Source organism: Neopelma chrysocephalum, unplaced genomic scaffold (genome assembly GCF_003984885.1).
Source record: "Neopelma chrysocephalum unplaced genomic scaffold, ASM398488v2 Primary Assembly neopelma1_91, whole genome shotgun sequence".
NCBI classification, from domain to species: domain Eukaryota; kingdom Metazoa; phylum Chordata; class Aves; order Passeriformes; family Pipridae; genus Neopelma; species Neopelma chrysocephalum.
Window position 1 is genome coordinate 5,027,186 of NW_020897753.1, and position 24,655 is coordinate 5,051,840.

Below are 24,655 nucleotides of genomic sequence, written 5' to 3' on the forward strand. Positions count from 1 at the left end.
GTGTTTACTCTACTTACTTTTATTAGAACTGGATTAGGAAAAATGGGATGCAAAGGGATGTTCCTTGCTTGAAACGTGGGTGTTTCAATAGGAAGCTCTAAATATTAAGGACTGGGCTGTCTGCATTTATTGTAGCAGCAGTTTTAAACTCCCGTGGAACATGTTGGCTTGTTTGGAGGGATTTTTGAAGGGGAAGATTTCTAGCTGATGCGATAAGCGTGTGTTTGCTGGGCTTGATTTAAAATAAAGCAGAAATAAAAAGGGGTGTTTGGAGAGACATTTACTCACAGAACAAAAAAAAAAAACCAAAAAGAGGATCTAAAAATACACGTCCCTTAAAGCGTTAACAAACGTATCCTGCACATTGCAGATTTTACAGTAAATTCTTTATCTATAAACAAACCGGGTTATCACAGCTGTTTATTGTACTGCTAGCCCTGATCCTAACCTTTATGTCTTTATTGCTTACATACCATTCCCTTGTTTATATGTCTGTACCAGCCTGTGCCCTTGAACTTGGCCCCGGCGAGCCCTGACCCGGCGCGCTCACTCGCTCACACGGGTCACGTCGGCGATCACTAAATGGGAGACGGGGCTGGCGGGCGGCCCACGGGCAATTAACACACCGCCAGAGCCCTGCCAGCGCGGCTGGAGGGACAGACCACCGGCCATGGGCAGTGGGTTACGGCAGGGACAGGAAGAAACAGCGAGGAAAAGGGTGAGAGGGCAGACAGGATCTCCCTTGGAAGGTGTTTTGGCCGCGGTGTGCGATGCCAGCTGTGTGATGCTCACCAGCACCCAGCAAACCCGCCTGGAAAGCAGCCCTGGGGGCCACACTAGGCGGGGGTGATGCCTCACCACTACAAAACCATCAAAACCCCTCCTGTTCCAGCTGGGGCCTTGGCGGCGCATCAGAAATGAGAGGGGAGCCGTGTCCTTTTCCGCTGTTTCCCCCCCCCGCTGCGGCTGAGAAGCTGACAGCCAGGCATGCCTTGTTCTGATAACTCAGCAAAGTTTGGGGTTTGTGTGGACAAACAGCCCGTGCCCTCCAGCATCTCCACCAGCAGGGCTTGAAGGGCAGAACGGAGCGGGCAGTGCAGGAAAAAGCAGGGACGGGGACGTGGTTGGGAAGATCTGCCTTCAGATCACTGATAAACTTCAACCGTGAGCCAAAAAGTACTTTAAATACACCCCCCGCCCCGATGTCCTACATGCTGGGTTTTAGGGCACAAAAGATATAGCTCAGCTCAGTGTGCTGTGTCACAGTGTTCTCCATCAGGACTACAGCTGGGGCATGCTGTGGGATGAGCCCAAGAGATGGACTGTCCGAAATGTGGGCAGCACCAAACATGCTGGGTCAGAGCGGTGTCAGTGTGTGCAGGGAGCCTTCCTCACCACCCCTCGGGGGCATCGGGCTGGGTTTGGTTTCAGCTAGTCAAACTGGCTCTCCACTAGGAACAAACCTCCTGGTGCAAACATCTCCGGGTCTGAATCAAATCCTTCATTTGCTACTAAAAATAATGGCGATGAATGGAGGAATTCACAAATTCTCCCAGGGAAAGGAAATTATGATCCCATTAACCTACATTACAGCCATCACCATTAAGAGATACCATTAACCTGCAGTTCCCACACTGGCTTGTCGGAGATACTACAGTCATCCCTGTAATTCTGGAGATGCTACAGCCATCCCTGTAATTGTGTGGTAACTCTTGGCAAACGCTGACTTTTTAATAGGCAGTATTGCAGCCAAGTACTTTGTCGGATTATAAGCCCCAATCCACGTAGCCTTTCATGAGTGTTTTGGCTGCTCAGGCAAAAGCCTGTCTCAAACCACACTTGGAATGAGAGCTCCAGAACAGGATTGGGTCCCCTGCCATCTGAAATGATAGGATTTTTACTGCCTCACAAGGTCATGAGCAGTCATAATCGATCAATACGGAGGATGACGGGAGTATCAAGAGTTTTAATGACATAACAGCGTGTTTTAGGAGTTGTTGTTTCACTTTCCAAAGTAACATATAGATTTTCAGTGGTTTTTCTTCACACATTTACTGATATTCAGCCACCAAAGTGCTCTTGAGTACCCATATTTGGTGTATGAGTTTAACTGAGTCCTGCTAGTTGTAGAATTGGAATGTTATTGTTTTATATATATATTTACAAACACATGGTCAATATCCTATTTCCTAATCTGTTCTACTTAGTTTACACATTTAGGCTCTGATTGCAAACATTGATTCTGTTAAATTTAGTAATCAAATTTTCATATATTCAGAAGCTTGAATTTTCCTCAGCTTTTTACTTTGCGTTGTCCTGCCTAACAGCCAAAAATTTTGTTTTCTTTTATTCCTGTGGGGAGTTTTGGGTTTGTTTCTTCCCACAGAGGAAAGAACTGCAGGGAAGTCAGTGTGGTTTTGCAGTAAAGGAGCTGGAGGAGTCCTCAGGACTCATAACTGGACTTATTTTAGGTTCTTTGTTTGGCCATAAACTAAATTCAATCCTTATGCCTCAGTTTCCCACCTGTAAGATAGTGGTAATGAATTACACTCATGAGTAACATTAAGGTATATTCAGTATTTATCTGCTGTTTTCAGGTTGAAAAAGGATAGTTTCAGAGAAAGCTGATGTTGGAAATGGGCTGTTGGGTGCTCACAAATCTCTCATGGTCTTAATTGTGGTGCCCAGGGGAAGAAACTCTCCCTTTCCTTCCACAGCAGGTCAAAAAGCAGTTGAAAAGCTCTTGGTAACATCACCAAAGCAAAAGGTCTTAGGGAGCTTCAGGTCTGAAAATCAACCAGACAACATGAGGACACAGTCCTACAACCTTGGCCCCTTTTGCCAGACTTAAAAAAGGCAATAAATACTGTTTCTGACTAAGTGTGCTCCCTGCAGAGCTGCTAACTATCCTTCCCACTTGCCTAAGGGTTAACTGAGCCCTAAGAATATGGTTGATATATTATCATAGCCCTGATGAAGTCATCAAAGAGTTCGTAAAAATGTGCAGTTCTCATACCCTTCTATGAGCGATTTTAGAGGTTTTTTTCCCTACCTTTGCAGGTTGTCTCTTTGTAAAAGTAATTTCTCAGAAACATTCTCAAATCTAAAAATAAGCAAATCCGTCTGTTAAAGGCTACAGTAAAGCAGAACCTTTTTTTTATAGGTTAAAAAAAACCACACCAAACAGACCCAAGTAATAAGATGTATATTTATGTAACAAGAAGTCAGATTTATGAAAAATGCTGTTGTGGCTTGTGATTCCACATGAAATGGTCCAGTCTCGGAATAAAAATCGTTGGTTGCTGACATGTAGTGATGTGCAAACTCCCTTGCCTGAGCTGAGTATATTTCTAACTTTGCTATAATTATCAATCACTTGATTCAAAGTCAGACCACTCACATTTAAATCAAGTTTTTGTGCTATTTAGACAGGTACTCTGTAAACACAGGGAGAAGAGATGGTTTCTGGAATGACTGGGAATGGCTGCCTGAGTGGCTGTCAGGAGTCCATGTTCTGTATGAACAAATTAAAAGCAGGAGTCTTTCATGCTGAATTTGTATGGCCCTCTGCACAAATTGCCCAATTTATTTAAGTATTTTCTGGTGGCGAGATGTTTTGGGTCACGAGGGTTGATAAGAAGCATTAAATAAAACACTGCAAGTCGAATTTAAGGATAAAATGAAATTCTCTCTGTGTTGGGTTTGATGTTCTTAATTTAATCCCTGGTGGACAGTAGTCTGCATTACAAAACCTTCACACATAATTTGGCACAGTTTGGATGATTTGCAATCTCTCCCTCGCTCTCTCTGCAGAGGATGCCCTGAGCAGATCCTGCGTGGAGGCTGGGTGACCTCTCCTCTCTCAGGAGGGTGGTCTCCTCAGGTCACTGTTCAGGTCATTTCTGCAGCAGAGTAAGGAAGCTTTGACTGTTCCTTCTCTTGTGTGGGTAAACAGAGGGCTTCCATTTCCAGCACTACCGGTCCCTAACCTTCAGAAGCTCAGCAGTCACCGAGGGGGATGGGGAAGAGATGCCAAAAGAAAGTGCAGAGCAAAGAATGTAAAGAATTTTGCTTATCTGTGACAAGTTTCTAAGCGTGTTTGATTATGGTAATAAGGATACCTCATTAACAAAGGATTTTAAAGGCATGTACACCATTGATAATCAGCCCTGGCCAAAGTACATCTTACATTTTTAACTTTTTCTTTTCCCCCCAGTGGGATACATTTGAAATACAGCAACACCTTAGTTAAAATGTGGAATTTCACTTGGTGCAGGAGGGTGGGGCTGTGGCAGCTAAGGAAGGAGCCCTATCTACCTAAGATAAAGTCCCCATCACCAAGAGATGACTGTAAAACATGCACAATTCCCAATCCTTAAAACTCTCCCTAATTGCAAATCTCCTCATTGTTTTAACTTATCTCTGCCAGTGCTGTGCTGAATTAGTCCTTTGGAGTCCCTGAATGGCATCAAGGGAAGAGAAGAGGAAAGGAAGGATGGGAATGAGAGCCAATGAGAAACAGAAGAAAGGAAGATAGCCAGAGAAAAGGAAAGGGGATGGGTGTTAAGTGTAATTGCCCTTTGGCTTCCTGTGAAATTGTAAAAGCTTTTTTGAACACCCTTGCTGAACCAGCCACGCTGATGTTTTCTGCACCCCTGCTGCATGGGAGGGATCTGGTGCTGGTGGGGGGGAAAGGAAAGAAATGGTTCAGCAAGTTTTGCTCCTCTGTTCAGACAATTTCTGGTGTGTGTCTTGCTGGAAACTGGCCCAGTGAATGTCCCCCACCACCAGCCTCTGCACTGATCTCTGTGTTAGATCCCTTGGCCAGACCCAGTTCCCCACTTGGGGGTGGGAGATCCACCACCTCTGTGGTCACCCCCTTTTTAGGCCAGTCTGGCACTGTAGCAGGCAGTTTTTTCACCAACAAGCACTCTGTGGGAATTTACTCCAGCTCCACCTGATACCTGAAGTATTCCTATTTTGGCATCCTTATCTCCTAATGAGTTTATAATCTAGAACAGAACAGTACCCCTGCTGTTCTCCTGCCTTCTTATCAAATGATTTCACAATCAGACACATTCAGAGCTGCTTCTGGCCCCGTGTGGGTTCCTCTGTGAGCACTATTTTTCAGCAGGAATGGACCTGAGCAGAAATTTTGTGTTGTGTCAAACAGGAGAAAAATGAAACCCACCTATGCACGGCGCTCTTGCAGCTTGTTCCAGGTATAACACTGGAGTGCTGGCTGCCCACTAGAATTTCTTCTTCTAGTGCCTTTGGGTTGAAGAAAGCATTTTGACATCCACACACTTCTAATAAACTAAAGCTGTAACGAGGCTTTTTTCTATTTGTATTGCTCTTTTGTTGTCTCCTATGCGCATTTACCATTGATTTTTGCCAAACTCCCCTATACTGTAACTGTGCAGTTATAAACTGGTGTTATTGAGGGGAACTGAGGAGAGAAAGGATTGCCATAAAATTACTGGCTGCAAACAAACACTGCAGCTCTATTTGGGTGTTTCTCAGAAACACCTGGAGATTATTGCATACAACCTTCCTAATCAGTAAATCAGCCAGCCACTGATTGTTTCCTTAGCCACATCAGGCACAAATGGAACAGCTGTTTAATTTACTTTTTTTTTATGGTAGAAAATTCATATCCTGAATCATCGATATCTTTATTTTGCAACATGCTGACATTAATTTTTTTCTTTTCTCTCAGTGTTGCTGTGAAAGACAGGAGGATCTGTCTGCGTGTTCGAGGTGCTGCCTGATGTCATCCTTCAGGGTGGTGCCCGCATGGAAACCAAGCAAAACTCTCTGGAGCTTTCCCAAGTAAGTTGGGACATCCTTTCAAATCCAAGGGTGGGGTGAGGGGGGACACTTGCTAACGTGAGCAGGAACTGAAGGAGCCAAGGCTTTGCAAGCTCTAGAAACTCTGAAGTAAATGGCTTTGGTTGGCTTGAGACTGTGCAACAGCCAGCTACAACTGAATGCTTTATTGCCGTCTGGAAGTGTTTATTTTCTGAACATAAATTCAAGGGACAGATTCAAGGCATGTCTAGAAATAAAGCATATCATCATGTGAGCTAAGCTGACAAGGACAATTTACTGTACCCTGCATTCGTTCTGGGCCAATCGGAAGAGAAGAGGCTATTAACATCCTGAAATTCCCGCTGTTCGGCTCTCCCTGTCCCTTCACTGAACTCAGGAATGGCATGTATTAACCCCTTGAGGGCCTCCCGTGCACATCCAAAGAAGGGACACTTGTTTAGGCCCGGTAGACATGTGCAGTATGTCCAGCTCTTATTGACAGCAGCAGCAAACTGCTTTAAGAGCCGTGACACGGGCTGCGCTGTCTGGAGGCCCAGCACAGGGTTAACGTCTGTCCTAGAGGCAGTTTTCGGTGCTGTGGATGAGCATTGACTTACTCTGTTTAAATACGAGAGTTCACTGGTCAGCTTGACCTTGAATTCTCTTGCAAAGACAGGAACAAGTTGACATACTGTTCGTGTTTTCAGTGGCTGCAAAGTTCAGGGAATACAATGCAACTGCAGCTCACATGCCGTGAGCATCACTTAGAGAAGAGAAGGGAAAGTTCATTTCCTACTTTTTAAATCCCGCCAGCAAGAAAAGTAACAAAACCAGAAGAGAGTCAGAAGGTAAAACACAAAGGGCACAGCAGCAGATATTGCAGAGGAAAGGTGCCATTCACAGTCAGGAATGTGTTATAATAAAATCCACAAGCAAAAGTCCACAGAGGACTGTTTGCATAGCAGCATTACAATATCTACATGTGTAAATAGAGGGAACAGCCTTTAACTCTACGTTACAGCAGCAACTGTTGGGTCTTTTGCCTGCAGACACGCTGCTTGAAATGTTCCTCCTGACTTAGTGGATGTCCTTGTATAGGACAGCACGATCAACCCCATTGGAACACTGCATTGGAAACATGTTACTCTGGCTCCAAATAGGAATATTCTGTGTACAGCACTGCAGAAGGGCAGTGCATTTAACTGGTCTCCAGCTCCTTCTTTTTGTCCTGTCCCCTCTCTGTGTGGTAGAGGATACAGATTCAGCACAGCAGCTCATTCCTGTCCCTTGTTCCCAGTGAAAAGTGCATCTCTGCACCTCCTTCTGTGAGGAAAATATAAGCTGGATCCTCATGGAGTGCATGGGGACAGGGAAGCCCGAAGAGAAAACTCCTTATTGACTTTTCTAGGTTTTCTTTTAAATCAAGGCAGGCTCACTTGAAGCCTGATAAGGCTGAAGGCGCAGCACACCCAGGCACTCCTGCAGCTGCAGACCTGGAGAGGCAGGAGCAGGAGTAGCCACTGGATCCTGGGTCATGGTCAGTCCCTCAGACAGCTTCTCTGTTTGTTTATCACTGTGCCTGAGAACACACGGAGCAAGTCCACACATATTAAAAACACACACACTCCCCCCGCAGTTTGGTCCCATTTTTCATGTGGGCCTTAGTCATTCCTCTGCATTTTGGCACAGAGTTGTGCAGCAGACTCTCTCTACTATATTGGCACAATGTTCACAGCTGGAATAAAAATATTTGTTCTCCTGCCTTCTCTCAAGTCACTTGGGCTCTCTTCTCCCACTGAGGAGCCTGTGTCATTCATTCCCTGGCAGTACACAGGGCTTAAGTATTGCAACCTTCAGTACTAGACCAGAATAATATAAGAACCACAAAGAATCATTTATCTGGCATGACATATTTCATGCTCTTGTGTAAGTTTTCCTAAGGGAATTCTGAATGTCCTACTGGGTGACTGTAAAGACACCAAGGACTCAAAGTCATGGGCATCATCTTTATTACAAGCCCTAAAACACTCAGCACAAAGACAAAGCTGAGTGATTTTAACTTTTCTGAAATTAAGGGACTATATTGTGTCACCAAAGTCCTTCCACAGATCCCTTTAAGAGCAGAGTGGTTTGGGGCTGAAAGGATCCTCGTACTGAAATTGATCTTAATCTTCTATTACTATAGAAATGTTTCTGTGCTTTAAAAATACACTCCCCGTTTCTTACTTTCAGACTACCCTAATCTCAAATTAGCCTTCTGAGCAAAGGTCAGGAGTGCAAGAGTGCAGGTCTTACTGGTTCAATTAAAGGAAATAACACAAAATCAGACAGGCTATTGCAGAAGTCTTTGTCAACAACTTCCTGAATGCTGAGAGGCTGTTCAGGCATAAGCTGTCTATACTGCCAGATAATGCTGGTATTAGAAACACATTAGTGTGAGAAATTAAAAAAAATAAAATAAAATATATATACATGGCTAATAGATACATTCATCTTGTGGCTTTCACAGTAAAAGTCTCAGACTAGTGCTTGTGATTAATTATTAATGTTTCTCATCTTGTTCCTTTTTTTGGTGTGTTTACAACTTAGCCTTGCCTCTCTATTTTTTTTCCAAGCCACTTGCACATAACAAAGCCCAGATAACTACACTGGTAGCTGTCGTGCTATTACTCGCTTTAATAATGTCCTTAATAATGATGAAATGTTAAGTATAATGTACCAATAAATATTTTGGAGTCAGGGAACTGGCAGGTACGTGGGGAAGGCACTTTGTGTTAACAGTTGATATACTGTTGTTGCACTTATGAAAACTGGGTTTAATGCATTTGCGTAAAGATCCTCTTTTTAAAATGATTTTCCTTTCTTCCTTTCCTTTTTTTTTTTTTTTTTGGTTGTGTCCTTGTGCCTGAACATTTGACCCTGGGGGAGTAGGATGGAAAGATTGTTTAAACAGCAGAGAATTGTTTATTTCAATTTTCTCCCTCTTTTTTTCCCCCTTTTCAGTTCTCTTTACAGGTAAATCACTTGCGATATGGGAGAATCTCAGAAAGTTCAGAGGTTTTGGGGCAGGAAACGCCTCCCCTCCCCCCGAAGTTTGGATTCAGAGCTAAATTTATCTGAATGCTGTCATTTCCCTGCTTTTCCTTCTCTACCTCCTTCACTACATTCCTCTTTCTCCCTCCCCATTCCCAGCCACCCAGATCTTATCCTTTCCTTGACCTGCAGCTCCCCCTCCCTTGCCTTCCACGGCTCTAAAATGTCCGGAGGCCTTGGCTGAAGGTGGTAGTTTCTCCTGGTGTTTTTTTTCATTCCTGAGTTGTACTATAGCGAAAAATGCTCTGTAATCCCCTGCCCTCAGAGGTTGTCTCCATCAACAGATGCTAAAAAAGGGTTTGGTGGCCCCTTAAGAGGAGAAGGCAGCAGTGCCCAGCAGAGGAACCCAGGCTTGCTCACGCCTCGCTGGGTGCAAGTGTCTGCTGGTGATACAGCAAAGGGCTCATGCGGGTGCAAGCAATTTGTTTTAGGTAAAAGGATTCAGAAATAGGTGTGGAAGTTCCTCCAAATTTCCATCCTGCTTCTGCTTTCTATGACATGTTCTGCACATTTGCATCACTTATCACTATCTATAGCTAGTCTGTCCTGGTAAGGAATACACAGAGTTCAACAAGATCCCTTTCTTTTTGTTTTCCCTTTTTCTTTTGTTTTTAAATAATATAGTCTTGCACTGTGGCTATTCTAGTTTTTCACAGAAGTGGCAGGCAGCCAAAGACTGGAGTCATTATTTGCAAACTCTAAAAATAGAGTCAAGATTTATAGGAAGAAAACAGATATGTCTTGTTATAAAACCATGAATAAGGATTGGCACGAACATAACGGTTTATTCTTTTTTGATATTGGTTATTGTAAATTGCACTCTATCTTTCTGGGAGATACACTAGATAGTTACAGTACAGAAACGTTTCCTTTACTTGAAAGTGCTGGAGAACTGCAGTTTATTTGTTGTAAAGATTTGATTATTCAAAGGAAGAGATAAGAGATGAGGTAGCCCCTGGGAATTTTGTGCATTGTTGGGGTGGACAGTTTGTTTTAAAAAAAAAGTATTAGTGATCTTCTTCTGCAGGTCACTGCTGATAAAAATTACATTCAGCGTGTCTCTTTGCCCAGTGTAAAGGCGCCTCATGAGTTGCACTTCTGGTTAATACTGCTTGTTATTGTAAACCATGAACATCACATCCCTGATCTAGCTGTTGTTAATAACACTCCCTGCACTATCTCCTTCCTTGTAGGCTCTGGCAAGGCAGCAACGAAGGGAAAAAAAAAAGGGTAAAAAGAAAAAAGGAAAAAAAGAAAAGGGGGAAGCAGAGGGAAAGAGAGGGAGAGACTTTCACAAAGAGTTAAAAAGGCCTGATGAAATCCTTACAATGTACACCATATGGCTTGACATTTACCAGATTAGTTAAACATTTCTACTGGGGATAAATATTCCTGCACATCGATGTAAAGAAATTGCATGAGACAAGGGCACATACAGCATATTTATGCCATGGAGTAATCTTTTTTTTTCTTTTTTTTTTTTTTCCCCCTCCTCCCTTCCCCTTGGCTAGCAGAATTCAGGTTACTGAATATGTAAGGGCCAAGTGTACTAAACCCAAACAAACCCCGCTCCTGTGCACTCCTGAGCTGCTGTCGGTGTGGCTTCCAGCATCTCCCCAAACGCACTCAAAACCCCCCACCCAAAAAAAGTTTTGAATGAGCAGTCTTGCTGTAAAAAAAAATACCAAACCCCAACTCTGTGGAGAGGCTGAAACATTAAAGTTTGTCAAAATCTATTTGAGCACTCGGGCTGCCCGTGGAGCGATGACTGTGATGGCTGCCAAGCTGATTTGAGCGGGTTGATGCAGAGGAGGTGACTGCTGGTGCCCGTGTCTGGTGTAGCCTACACCGCTCCTTGGTGAGCAGCCCTAAAGCCATAGATTTCATCTGATCTTTGCAAAGGCTAACATTTGTCTGCTGTCATTTTAGTGAGATTGATGACAGGCTGGGATAGGGGAGGAGGAGGGGGAGCGCAGCGGGATGAAGGCTGATCCCCACAGCCCTGATGGCTGGGGTCAAGTCTGCCCAGAGCTGCTGGCCCAGATGCTCTGGTCAGCTGTGGCAGTGGCAGGGAGTTACTCCTGCGCCTCTCCAGCAGGAATTCCATGGGGTTGTTACAGGAACTCGGAGACAGAAAGGCAGCACTTTGCACCTTATGTATCTTAATAGATTATTCACGTCACAAGCAACACAGAGCGAAATGTTATGACAACCATAAGAATGTAGTTTACTGCAGCTTAATGTGGCTGGGCAGTGCAGGGTAAAGCCATCAAAAAATATTTTAATTTTTTTTAAAGTTTCCAAGAGAAACTAACCAATGTGGACATGCAGCTATTTTTACACAAAAACCTGACTTTTGGCAAACTCTTTCCAGGCTATAGCAGAAAATGCTTACTCTTTATTAGTAGTAGTATTATCTCAGTGCCAAACTAAAAACCATACACTTTCCCACTCGGAAGCTTTCTTGTAAGCTGATGTAATAGGGGAATCTTCTACAAAGGAGACATGTACCAAGTTGCTGGCTGCAGCATGCAATATGCCTCGGAAAAAAATATCTTTCATACTTCAGCAGGATGAAGTCTGTGTATCTTTTTCCATGAATGAAAGAGTGAATGAGTGACTATCAATGCTGAAATTTGATCTTACCTCAAAATCCTAGAGATTCGTGTTTTACCAGGCACACGTATCTACACAAGAGGGATCTCGGCACTTCTGGGAAAGAAATGCAAAGTAAGAGGGTTACTGCCTTTGTGGATTGGGAGTGAGAAATGTACCTGCAAATTTTAATCCCAATATTAGATTGGAAACCACTGAGGCAAGGGCTGGAAGCAGCACTAGATCCTCTCTGGGAGCTGGAGGGAAGATGGGTGCACGAGCCAGTAACTCTAACAAGCTGGAATTCAAAATATGCCCGACCTAAAACCCCAGGCTGGGACATGTACAGGCTTGGGGGAATGCTCAGCTCCAGCCCCTCCTGTTCAGATTTACAGTGCTGAGGCCGATACCATGAAGATTTTACCCACCCGGTGTCCCATCACGACAAAGTGACATCATGTGAGGATGGGATTTCAGCTGCAGACAGGGACAAATGTAGTGTAGAGTATGAAAACAAGCTGTACACTTCTTATTCTTGCTGTTCAGAGAAGAGCAGAGACTCCCACTCGAGTGGGAGGGCTGGCTTGGGCCCCACATGAACCTTGCGCTTGGGTGATCACGGGTGGCTGGGTTGATAAAGAGTGAGCCAGAGAGATAAATACCCGTACAGAAGAAAATAAGAACAGATAATGGATTGGTGCAAGTCGCAGTATATTTCCTCCTGGTGATGAAAGGCTAAGAGTGAGTTATAGATCTTTCCTCACGATAAGAACAGATATTTCTTTCCAAATCATTTATCTATAAGATACTGAGATATTATTTAGGTCTACATTGGTATTAATCTGGCTCTTTGCATTCCCATCCCGGTCCTTAGCGCAGGTGACAACATGCTGGTAGGGACCCCAGAGGTTCTGTCTGCGTCTCCCACAGGTGAGGCGTTGCTTTTCATCACTGGGAGCTGGGAAGGAAGAAGGAGCATTTATCCAGGTGTCTCAGGTGAGGGTGATATGGCTGTTTATGCATTACCAGCATTTAAATGTCGGTTTGTTCAGGTCCTTAGTGTACAAGAAGCATCACTGAAAGTGTTATAAGATCTGTTACTGCTCTGGGATAGAATTAACTTTAAAAAAAAAAAACCCAAGCATTTACATGTCTGGGAGATAAGACACGTGTGCAGCACGTGCGTGTGTGTGTGTATGAGGGCAGGAGCCTTGGTCTGGAGAGCATGTGGGGAGAAAAATGCAGCGTGGTTTTGTCAGCCAGGAAATACCGGAGCACCAAGTTTGATAGTGAGGGAAACGGCTTTTAATTTTTTTTAAATTATTATTAATATTTCTACTGAGTAAATGTTTTATATAATTTTAGTAAATGCCCGTTCCTCAGCCGCCTTCCCCTGAGGCGTCGCTGGTGAGGTGAGGGCAGGGTGGCGAGAAATGGTGGGGGCAGCTCCCACCCCCCCTCACAGCCTCCGTGAGGGGATGTGGTGGAAACACCTGGGACAGGTGAAAACACCTGACCTAAGAGGAAAGCACAGGTGAGCTGGAGCCAGCTGGAGGTGCCAGCCGGGGCTTGGTGCTGTGGGATGAGGAGTTCAGGGGCAGTTGGGTGCCGTGTGAGGGCGGGTGCCACATCCTTCCATGAGGACAGGTACCATGTTCCTTCCATGAGGGCAGGTCCCATGTCTCTCCATGAGTGTGGGTGCCGTGTTCCCTCTGTGAGAGCAGGTGCCATGTCTCTCCGTGACGGTGAGTGCCATGTTCCCTCTGTGAGAGTGAGTGCCAACGTTCCTCCATGAGGGTGGGTGCTTTGTTCCCTCTGTGAGGGTGGGTGCCATGTCCCTGCGTGAGGGCGGGTGTCATGTTCCCTCCATGAGTGCAGGTGCCATGTCTCTCCATGAGTGCAGGTGCCATGTTCCCTGCATGAGGGTGAGTGCCATGTTCCCTGTGTGAGGGCGGGTGCTGTGTTCCCTCTCTGAGGGCAGATACCATGTCCCTGTGTGAGAGCGGGTGCCATGTTCTGTCCAAAAGGGTGAGTACCATGTCCCTCCATGAGGGTAGGTGCCAAGTTCCTCCGTGAGGGCAGGTGACATGTTCGGTCCATGAGGGCAGGTGCCATGTTCCTGGCATGAGGGCAGGTGCCATGTTCCTGGCATGAGGGCAAGTGCCATGTTCCTGGCATGAGGGCGAGTGCCATGTTCCCTCTGTGAGAGCAGGTGCCATATCCCTCCATGAGGGTGAGTGCCATGTTCTCTGTGTGAGGACGAGTGCCATGTTCCTCCATGAGGGCGGGTGCTATGTTCCCTCTCTGAGGGCAGGTGCCATGTTCCTCCATGAGGACAGGTGACATGTCCCTCCGTGAGGGCAGGTGCTATGTTCCTCCGTGAGGGCAGGTGACATGTTTGGTCCATGACGGCAGGTGCCATGTCTGGTCCATGACGGCAGGTGCCATGTCCCTCCGTGAGGGCAGGTGCCATGTTCCTCTGTGAGGGCGGATGCCATGTTCCTCCATGAGGGCAGATGCCATGTTCCATCCATGAGGGCAGATGCCATGTTCCATCCATGAGGGCTATTTTCCCACAAAGCCGGTGGCGGGTCAAGGGGACTCAATGCTGTGGTATATTTTCACCTGCTGTAATCTCAGCGGGAGCCTTTGCTGTCCTGCATAAACCTCTGCTTTTGGATCTTAAGAGAAACCTTTGCAGTGGTCAGTAAATCCTGATGTTGCACTTGCTCTGGTTTATGAGATTTCCAGTAGTGCACAGCTTTGGAAATTTGTCACTTGGCGGATCAAACAGCTCTGAGGGCACCGCAGATTTGGGATGAGGGGGGAGAATCAACTGTCTCCATCTTGTTTAAATGAGCTTCAGGTTCAGTACATTAACGTGCTAATAAGGGAGCCTTGTGTTCCCACAGTGCTCTTACAGGCGTTCTCACACTGCTGACCTGACCTCCTTAATCCTGGCTTTCCTGAAGGAAAAGCTGATCCATCAGGCCTCCTGTACCTAAAATGGGATAAAAAGAAGCAGTGGACCTATTTCAACGCTGATGCTTCTCAGTTACCTCAAGCAGCCTTGTTCTTTTTTGTATTCATCACTTATTTCCCTGGGAAGTGAAAAAAAAAAAGGGAAAAAACCCTCTAGATGTGAGGGCTCAAATCACTGAAGATGAGAAGCAGCAAAAGGAAATAAAGAGGTCAAACACCTAAGTTAGCTTATGATTAAAAAGAAATTAGTGGGACTATTTTTAATTTGTTTAAATATATTACTTTCTATTAAAAAGGTCTTAATATTTCACTACGTATGAGATGAAGTGTGTCACCAGAGGAAGATTTTTCAGTTTTAGTATCTTTTCTCTTAAAAAATTAGAAGTCCAATGCCACTGAAGCCACAAATGTGAAACCACTAGGAATGGCAGCAGTGTGGGACTTTACCTGTACAATACACCAGGGTTGCCTTCCAGTCAGGCCAATTTGCAAGGATTCAGAGGAGAGAGATACAAGCTGTGCATAACAGGCACACTAGGGGTGGGTCTGTGGCACCACATAGCCCCCCAAATACTCAACCTCAAAATGTCGTGTAGCCTTGAGAACCAAAACTCTGCGTCTCTGCACTCAGACCCGTCCCAAGATGTTGGGTCCCAGATTAAGGAGCTGCTAGAAGCCCTCTTGGGAGGCTGAAGTGCATCTCATATCTGAGTTTAGCTGCCAGAGCTTACGTCTTTTTTTGTTAAATCTGCTAGACTGTGGATATTTTCAGGCTGCAGCTGACAGAAATTAGAAAGGATAGTTGTAAACAAAGTTTTGTAATGCCAGAAGTCTATGACGGAGCTTTTTTAATCGGTGCACAAGCAGAACAGTGATCTGACTGTTCTAAGGCTTTCCATGAGATTGCTTGTTTTTCCATTTTTCTTTTCTTTCTTTTGTTAAATGAAGTTCCTTAAGAGTCAGTATAGCAACTGGGTGAGTCTCTGCAAACTCACTCATGGGGGAAATCCACCATAATGTTTTAAAAAAAAAGTAACAAAACATCTGCTTAGGAATTTGTCACAAAACTCCAAAACAATGCAAACACCCTCAGTTTCATGTTTTGTTCCCAGCTGGAAAGCCAGGCCAGAGTCACTGAACATTTCACCAAGTCTTGCTAACCTTCTGAGCTGAGTTGTGAGAAATTGTTCTTGACATCACATGAGCTGGGCCACAAGGCAGGACTAATGTGATATTTGCTGTCGAAGGTTTCCTAGGAAACATGCTACTTAGAGCACTCAGCTCTCCCTGCCACCCTTCCTGCATCCTCCGGCTTCACCGGCTCCCACAGGTTTTGCAGAGGGCAGCGATGTCCCCTCTGACCTCCGGGCACCCTCGGCACGGACCTTCCCAGCTGAGCAGAGAGGGGCTGTGGAGATTTTTGAAGCTCACCCTCCTAATTGTCCTTTTTTTTTCTGATTTATCCCTTTCCCTCTTTTTTTTTTTCCCTCCAGCAGTCTGCAGTGGAAGAAGTGAGAGAAACTAAGCTACATCCTGGAAGACTGGAGGTGGAGAGAAGGAAGTTTTAGCCTTCCCAGCAATCTTAAACTTTCCTGCCAAAGGGGAACTGGTGGAAAAAGCTTAGGAAAATCAGCAGATAACTTACAACTTTACTTGCCACGAGGCTCCTCATGTTTTGCCTGCAGTTTGCAATGCAGTAGCTGTACATAACCTGTAGGGACTTTTCAGTGCAATGGAGCTCCCCGGTTCATTCCCACAATTTCACCTGGTGGCTGTAGGTGCTGTCCTTGACATCAGACCCACATAAATGATTCCTGTCATTCAGGCCAAACTTTTCAGCTTGGCCATTTGGAGCAGCAGGATGGTTCCCATTGAGGATGAGATGAATGGAGTCGGTTCACACATGTTAACCAAATGCAAATCCTTAGATGGAAACTCATGGTCAGCTTTTTCCAATGCTATTTTCAGAACTTCCACAAAAGACTGTGCTGTGATTATATGTATTCATGATATGTATATCATGTATTCAGCTCAAACAATATTTGAATGATGCATTTAGAATTCTTCCTAAAAAAGGACCATGCTTCTGTAAACTGCACCATATTTGTAAAAGAGGGGAAAAAAAATCTAGCTTGCTTTTCCTTTCTTCCTCTCTTTCTTTTTAATCTATCATTTCATAAGGCTGTTAGAATTGGTGTTAATGCTACATTACACACAGACACACTTCTACATAATCATATGCATTTGCCTGTATTACATACATAAACAACCCTATGGAATCCCAACTCTTCATTGTTAAGTTTGTCTCCATCTTTTTCAAAGCAAAGCAGCTCTAGGTGTCAGATAGTTGCTTTTTTCACTCTCTTTCACTGGCTTTTACAGCAAATATAGCCAAAAAAATAATGCATTGGGAATTTTGGGTGGTTTTTTTGTTTTGGTTTGGGGGTTTTTGTTTGTTTTGTTGTTACTGGTTTTCTTTGGGTTTTTTTGTCTTTATTTTTGATTTGTGTTGGTTGGTTGGAGTTTTTTGTATATCTTATTTTATTTATTATTGTAAATAAATAAACTATTGTTTATTTATGTGTATTTTATTTTGTTTGTATGTTTTATTTTGTTTTGTTTTATCTTTCCTACCTGGCCATTTATAACTACCTATTTTCCCTCATGTCTCTTCCACTGATAAAAAAACCCAACAAACATTTTTTTGACTGTCATTAAGTGTCCTTCACATTGCCAATATTGATTTCCCCAGCCCCTTGAAGGCCAAGAGTGTCACCTCCATGATGCTCCCTGAAGCCACTGACTTGGAAAACAGGAGTGCTAAGGTTGCTGTTGCCAGACATTGGTTTCCCACATGGTAGGACTTAAGACAAGTAGCCTTAAGTCACTGGACTGATTAATTTCTCTCTGTGATGCCATTCACTTCACCTTACCATGTTTGTGTAGTGAAGCTGTTTGGCCAACATGCCCTATGGGCCTTGTCTTAGTAATGAAAGTGCAGAGGGTGGAAAAGAAATTCCATTCTGGATTGTTTAGCTCTATCTTCAGTTTCTGATGGCATCCAAAAGATTGGGCTGGCTTTTGGGCTGGCTTTTCAGTGTGCCTTCAGGTTCAGAAGAGCAGCTTCTCCTAAGCCCTGCAAAGCTAGTGGGGCTTCACCTGTGTAAATCTGGGCAGAACTGGGGTCTTTGTGGCCAGAGAAGGAACACCAGTAATACTCTTCTCTTTCTGTTCAAATCCAGAAAAGTTTCTTCCAAGCATTAAGACCGTGATGTCAGTCAGCTTCAGAGAAACAGCATCAGATCACCTGAGAATCAGCATGCAAGCCTCAGGTCTGTACTAGTCTCTTACATCAGCGTTTTTCATTGCAGAGTCAGGATTTCCTTGCACGGAATCCTGGTGGTGGATTTGCAAATCAACCTCTGCCTGTGAGATGCCATCATGAAACCACATTGCTCACAGAAGGCAGAACTTTTCTGAATTGTGACAGAATACCCAACATGTGAGATTCTGGAGGGCCACCCAGACAATTTGTTGGTTTCAAAGCACTTTCAGAATGTCAGTCCTCATGGCACCACATAAAATATATGTCAGGGGCTATTGTTAAACCCCATTGCCAGATGAGGAAGGGAGGAAAGGAGATTACAAAACCACAACTTGAGTTATTGTTGGAGGCAGGACTGGAACTCGGGATTTCCTGGGCAGATTACCACCCTTCACTTCTCCCTCAGTTGGTATAATTAGCAGTGTCCTGGATCTCTCTAATTTCCATGCAAGAACACATCTGAATGCATTTTTCTTTGAAATTGTCCATCTTAGGGTCATTTCTGTTGTGCAGTTCTGGCTGCTAATGATCTGTTTTCTGCAGTGAAATGCTTACTAGTACACTGTAAATCACGAAGATGTGTAAGGGCATCCATTTGTGACTACTGATTTAATCTCTGTGGATTTCTGGAATTGGCTACCTGTAAAACTTTGGGAGCCAGGTCTTGAAAAAAAATGGTCCTTTGTGTCTCTTTAATATTTTTGTTCTTGGCTGGTAGCCATTCAGATGGATGTCTTACATCCTTGAGATGAACTTAGTGCAGTCCTCATTGACCTAGCAAGCCATTTTTTCCCTGACGACAAGCTGGGATCACATTTTGTAATGACTGCTGCAAGATTGTCTTGTTAGGGAAAGGGCTAAGGTGGGATCGTCTTTAATGACAATGAAAGCACTTCATAAAACCTGATTCCTTGGTTTTACAGGCATGGCTCTAGAATTTTAGCCGATGCAGACTTAGTGAATCAGTCAGTCAAAAATTATATCAGTTGAAGTATAATGTTCATGGCAGTCCAAAAACCTGAACATGTAGGTGATTTGGAGGGCATTTTGTTAACTCTTTAATTGGTCGTTTGAGTGCTGGAGGCAGTAGCTAATTGCCTGTAGGTCAGAGTAGTCCTAGAGCTTAGGTAAATGTATATTGTCATATGTCACATTTTCATATGGCTCCTTTGCACAGGTTGGTAAAAATGATTGCTGCATAATTAAAATTAAGACAAGGTGGGAAAAGTGATTCAATTAAACCCCTGAAGCCATTGCACAAATTATCTGAAGTACCAAAAACTAATGAATAGTTAAAACTAGTTTTATCTTTTTACTCTTCATTCTTGAATCCTGAGGGTATCAAAATGGCGATTGAATCTCTCTCAAAGTTCTCAGAGGTGAGTTTTTGGGTGGGCAGTGCAAGTATGAGTCAGCTCAGTGGAATCCAGGCCTTTTAAAATACCAGCACACAGAAACTTTGTTACCTAGTTGTTTTGAATTGAAAAGAACCAGACCTTACGCACAAGAGACCTTTTGGTTTCTCCACCAGCCCAGAATTATTTTGAAAACATCTGCAATATTTCACTCTGCATGCAGCAGGTATTATATACCAGGGAGGGTGATGACAGTAAAAATAAATGAGATATGTTGTAACCAAAACATCCCAAGTTTTACATCATACATTTCACAGCCTTAGCAAGCATCCTGTGCTTTGACTTGAAGGCTGAAGGCGTGTGGTAGTTTTACAAATGTCTATTAGTATTAACAAATATGTTCCATTATTAGACAGTGTGCCACTGCCCCAACCTCCCGGTGCAAGAGGTGAGTTAATATGGCTTATAAAATACAGGAGTGCTGCAGGCACAGGCTATGGAAATCAGAGCCCTGGCTGAGCAGGAGGTCTCATTACATTTCGTGGGACAACTTACTAGAGGCCTGAACATGGGCATAAAAGCTGCCTCCCAGCTCAGGCTTTTTATGGTTCCTGTCCTTTCCCAGAGCAATATGACTTTAGGAGGTTTAGAGCAACAAGGTCTGCACCTTTGGATGCTGGCAGTGTGCTAATTCTGGCTGGGTTTAAAATGGGAAAATTAAGATATGTATGTATGCACTGTCCCTGAGATTTTTAACAGAATGTTTTAGTGGCTGAAAGTAGCAGGACGCTGAGAGTTGTGCTCTTCCACAGTTGTTGTTTTTTGGGGTTTTTTTGAATGGCTCTTTGCTGTTAGCTGCAAACCTCCATTTCTGGGACACAGAGTGTTCCTTGTCCAGGTTTGCCAGGATTGTGAGTGTCTGCACAGAGAGGACCCGATACACGGAAACTGGATAAAACAGCGCACCTCACGAGGAAATAAGGAAGTCTTGTTGCTCTTCATTGGAACAGATACTTCCCTGGAAGATGTTTCAAATATGCCCTAGTAGAGTCTATCTCAAGCCATCCAAGTAGAGGTGTCTGTAGACATTTCCCCTTGCAGGGGTGGTGTAGATTTATAGTATAAATGAGGGACAGATTTTATGCTTCCATCTCTTCAGAAGTTATTCTTGTGCTGCATTTGAAAGTAACAGTTAAAAAACCTGTTCTGATGCTTATTAAACAATCAGAAATCTTAAATAGAACTAGTTTATTATCACAGGTAGCATGTTCATCTAATTACTGACTTTATCATGCAAAAAAAAAAAATCCCTGCTGAAGACCAGGGTGATTCAGGGAATAGTAGGTTATGGAAACATGATGATGTCAACTCACTAGATGAGCCCTTCATTAATGAGTAAAGCTTCTGTAGGTAGAAAAAATAAACCTTCCTAAAGATTTCTGTGGATCAAAACCCCAAGAGATGAGAGCAGAGTAGAGAAGAAGGAGAAAACTGAAACATAGGAGGTGTTCAAATCACGTGAGCTCTCCGCTTTCCCATGCTTCCTGGTGGAAAAGCAAACAGCCAGACATTGTCAGGAGTGTCCTAAAAAGTCAAAATTGTGAGGGGACACATTGTAGTCTCCTCCCAAAATATTTTCTTCAGTCTTTTTTGGTGTGTGTTCAGCCTAGACTGCTGGTGATCAGAGGCAAAATTTCCAGTGCCTGTGATTCAAGAAAAACACTGCTTATGTGATTAAATGGGGTGTTTTTTCTCTATAGTCTTGGCCTGAGACCACCCAAATGCCAGGTAAAGTACTGCATGAGACAAGCCAAAGTTTTCCTTCCATTCCAAAGGCATAAGCAACAGGCTACATTTGCTTTTATAAATGCAGATTGGGAGTTTTAGGAGGCTACCAGCAAAAACCAGGTTATGGTACGGGCTGTTGTGGATTGCACCAAGAGAGTGCTGAAATTCCTGCTCTGCGTATAGGAATGTGGAAATGACCCAGGAGTGTTTGGGATGCCTTTGTGGATTTCATGTATATATACAGTATTGTATTACATTTATAGAGATGTATATGGCAATACCATACAGGACTAGTATGAGACATAAAAGTTGTTATGTGACAGATCCACAATTTTTCCTTTGTGTATAAAGAGTGATTCAAGGTCATGGCACCAAATTTATCTTTCCAAAGGGCCTCATTTCACTGCCTATGGAAGACTTGGAACAGTGTCCTGTATTTACTATAAAAATACATATTTAAATATATTAAAAAAAACCCAGCAGTATTTTGATCTGTTAATATGGACCTTTTCAAAGAAAAGTGCAAGCTGTTGCCACCAGCCAGGTCCGTTCCCATACCCTGCAAATAGCAAGTGTATGCAAAGAGTTTAAAACTTGGATTGAGGATGCAGCCAGGGTTGCTGGTGGAGGAGCCAGGAGCACAACCCCTGCCTGCTGGGCTTTGTGGAGAAGACCTGCACAATCAAAGCTGTGGAAGGTAAAGGAATGCATTGGGACTTTGGAGAAATTCTTTTAAAAGCCTCTGGAATTATGAAGACAGTGAGAAAGGCTTTCCATAGACTTTCTGGAAAGTGAGTCACTGGTGGGTTCCCCTGGGAACTGAGGGAGGCAGCAGGAAGATGGTAACGACCTATTAAACTTGATAGGACGTGCTTTGGTGGTGGGTGGTGGGACCATGGCATTTCCAAGTGTTTTCACGAGCAGGCAGCAGAAGGACGTGCACATTGTAATTCCTTTGGGGTGCATTTTCCATGCAGCGAGGTAGGGATGAGAAGTCAGCTGCCTTCTCCCAGAGAGCCTGGAAGCACTGAATTTCCCTCTGGAGTTGCACTCCTCTTGATGTGCATCAGTAGTTTAATGGTATTGTCTTGTAAAGAGGAGGTTTTAAAAGTTGCTTTTAATACATGAGACAAACTTATTACCAGTGAGTCTAGGGACCCCCATCCTTTTGTTATCTCAGGGAGGCACAGCCCTTGCTCACAATACCTCGTGTGCAAGGACCAAAAGCATGGACTGTTTGAAGCAACAGTTCTTGTCTCAGCCCCAGAAAAGGCAGGGATATGAGATATTTCTTTGGCAGTGTGGTTGCCTGGGGATGCATCTGGAACGGAAGGTCTGCTTTGCCATGAGCAGAGCTATTACAGTGCTGTTACAGCCTTTCCAAGAGGATAATATTCTTTGGGTGTTCCCACCTTCTCCTGGCTTACACATAAGATGACAGCATGGCTGAAAAGACCCTGCTGGATGCCCAGAAAGGGACAAAGTTAGTAATGATCAGCGTGCAAAGAAAGATTAGACATGAACAGAATTGGATTGATTACTTTGGACAACTTTACGACCTTTGTTTTCCTTCCTAAATTTTTTGTGGGTTGTTTTTTAGTAAAATAAATCACAGCACTATGCAAACCCCCTGTAATGGCACTGTATTTTTGGTGGCTCACAATTAGCCTTGATAACCCAAAGGATGGAGGCGAGCATATGTCATGGGTGGAGTCAGGAATAATGTGCATCTTTGTGTCTTTTGACGTATGACAGATTTCTTCAGTCAGATGCAGGCCTGGCTGAATTCAGCCACCTTGGCCTGGATATTATCCATGTGGCTAAAATTGCCAGTCCATTTACCCTGGAAATTATTACAGTGGTGCATTGCCAAATGCACAGTTGCATTGTTCCTGTGCTTCATGCTGTTGGGTGTTAAATGTACCTCTGAGCCTTAAGCAAGTCTAGATTGGGTGTTTTTTGTTTACAAGAAATTATTGGGGGGGAGTGGAATCTGTCAGTGTTCTTTGAAAATCTACCAAAACCTTTGTCATTTACTTCTAGCTTAGGTAGTTATGACTTAAAGGATAAGAAGGAAGTAAAAAGGCTTTGTAAGAGTTCAGATGATGGATCACTTGAATTTATAGTGGGAAATCTGCTTCAGTGAAGGCTGGAGTAGGAGCTAGAGTGGGAGCCAGAAAATTCTCCACACAGCCAGAGATCAGTGACTAACCCAAGTTTGTGAGCCATAAAATGAGCAGTGTTGAGATCTTAGATAGGTGCTGATGATAAGTCTCCTGATGATGTGGAGATGAGGGTTGTCCTACCCTTATCTACAACTGTTTGCATGGGAACACATAAAGAGAGACTTTGCTCTGCTAAAAAAAACACTAAATGCTGGGATTGTCCTGGCTGGGAATTGTGTGAGTCCCTCTTTAAAGGATGAACATGCTCAGGTATGCCTGAAAAGCAGCCATTTGGGACATCTTATCTTCTGGAAAACTGTCAGGATCTGCATGCTTAAGAGGCATCCCAAGCTGGGGAGGAGATGTTTGTTTTCCAATTAGCTCTCATCTAAGGAATAGACCTAAAAGAATCAGCCCTCTTTTAGGAAAATTAACTGCAAATGACAAATTCTTCGCTGTTGTTCCCAAAGCAGGGAGATTCTTTCTGTCAGGGTCACCCATTGTGCAATAAAACTTCTCTTACAATTCCATGAGGAGATAGTCTTATGTCTCCATGGGGAAAGATTCATCTCTCTATGCGATTCTTCTTCTGGGTAGGATAAGGAAAGCAATTGCAAGGATTCAAGAGTCACAGCTCTCCTGAAGGAAGCAGGACAGCAGCCCTCCCTGGGAACCAGCACTGCCCATCAGGGAGAAACTCTGTTCTTGTGGTACACACCACACATTTCACTGTGCAAAGGTTGAGCATAATACAAACCTACATCTTAGTCAATAAAACCTGCACACAGAGAAGAAATATTATGCCCTTTCTTGTTTGTTTTGCAGAATAGAACAGAGGCTAGCTGGCACTAAGAGAAACCTATTTTTTCTTTTTGTTTTTGGCTTTCACTGCCATTTTTCCTCTGTGGAAAGAGGGAGACATTCTGGCTGTAGTTGCATCTGTTTTCACTATTACCAAGAACAAAACTCCCATTTTCCAACTGAACTTAAGGTCCAGTTTCCTTCAGTAATTCCTGAATCTTTCTCACATGATCAGCTCTTGTCATGATGAGCATGAGAAGGAAACCAGGAAGGGCAGTGCAGCTTTCCAAAGCAAGATCTTTAAGGCTCTTTCCTGGAAGTCTCACAAATCCGGGGCAAGGTTTATTACAAGGTTGAATTACAAAATTACATGGCTCTAGATGACTGGACTGTTCTGTGCTGCCAGCTCCTGAAGCCTGAAAGGCTCTTTGTTAAGGCGACCACTAAGCCTGGTGGCAGCTTGCAAACCAAAATGATCCCACTGCTCTCTTGCATGGATTCACCCTTGGCTCGTGGCAGTTGACAGTCAGGGTGCATGTGGCCAAGCGTGTTTGAAACAGTGCAAATGGTACATGAAATATAATGTGCCTTTTCACCCCATTTTCTTCCTACCTGCTTTCTTCCATTTCCCAGCACAACAGCATTTTTTTAGCCTCCTTTTCCTCTCCATCTGGCATTTGCCTCCTTCCTCTTTCCTAGCAACCCACAAATGTTTGCTGCTGTCTTGGTGTTTGATAAAC

At 43.9% G+C, this 24,655-nt stretch overlaps 1 long non-coding RNA gene across 1 annotated transcript in view; it reads left to right on the top strand.

Moving 5' to 3' along the window:
• LOC113972345 overlaps positions 1 to 24,655 on the top strand; it is a 155,782-nt gene that overhangs the window by 65,969 nt on the left and 65,158 nt on the right. Inside the window, exons 3-4 of the long non-coding RNA XR_003535861.1 lie at positions 5,720 to 5,832; positions 17,724 to 17,813. This is a non-coding gene — a long non-coding RNA (uncharacterized LOC113972345). The remainder of the gene's footprint in view (positions 1 to 5,719; positions 5,833 to 17,723; positions 17,814 to 24,655) is intronic.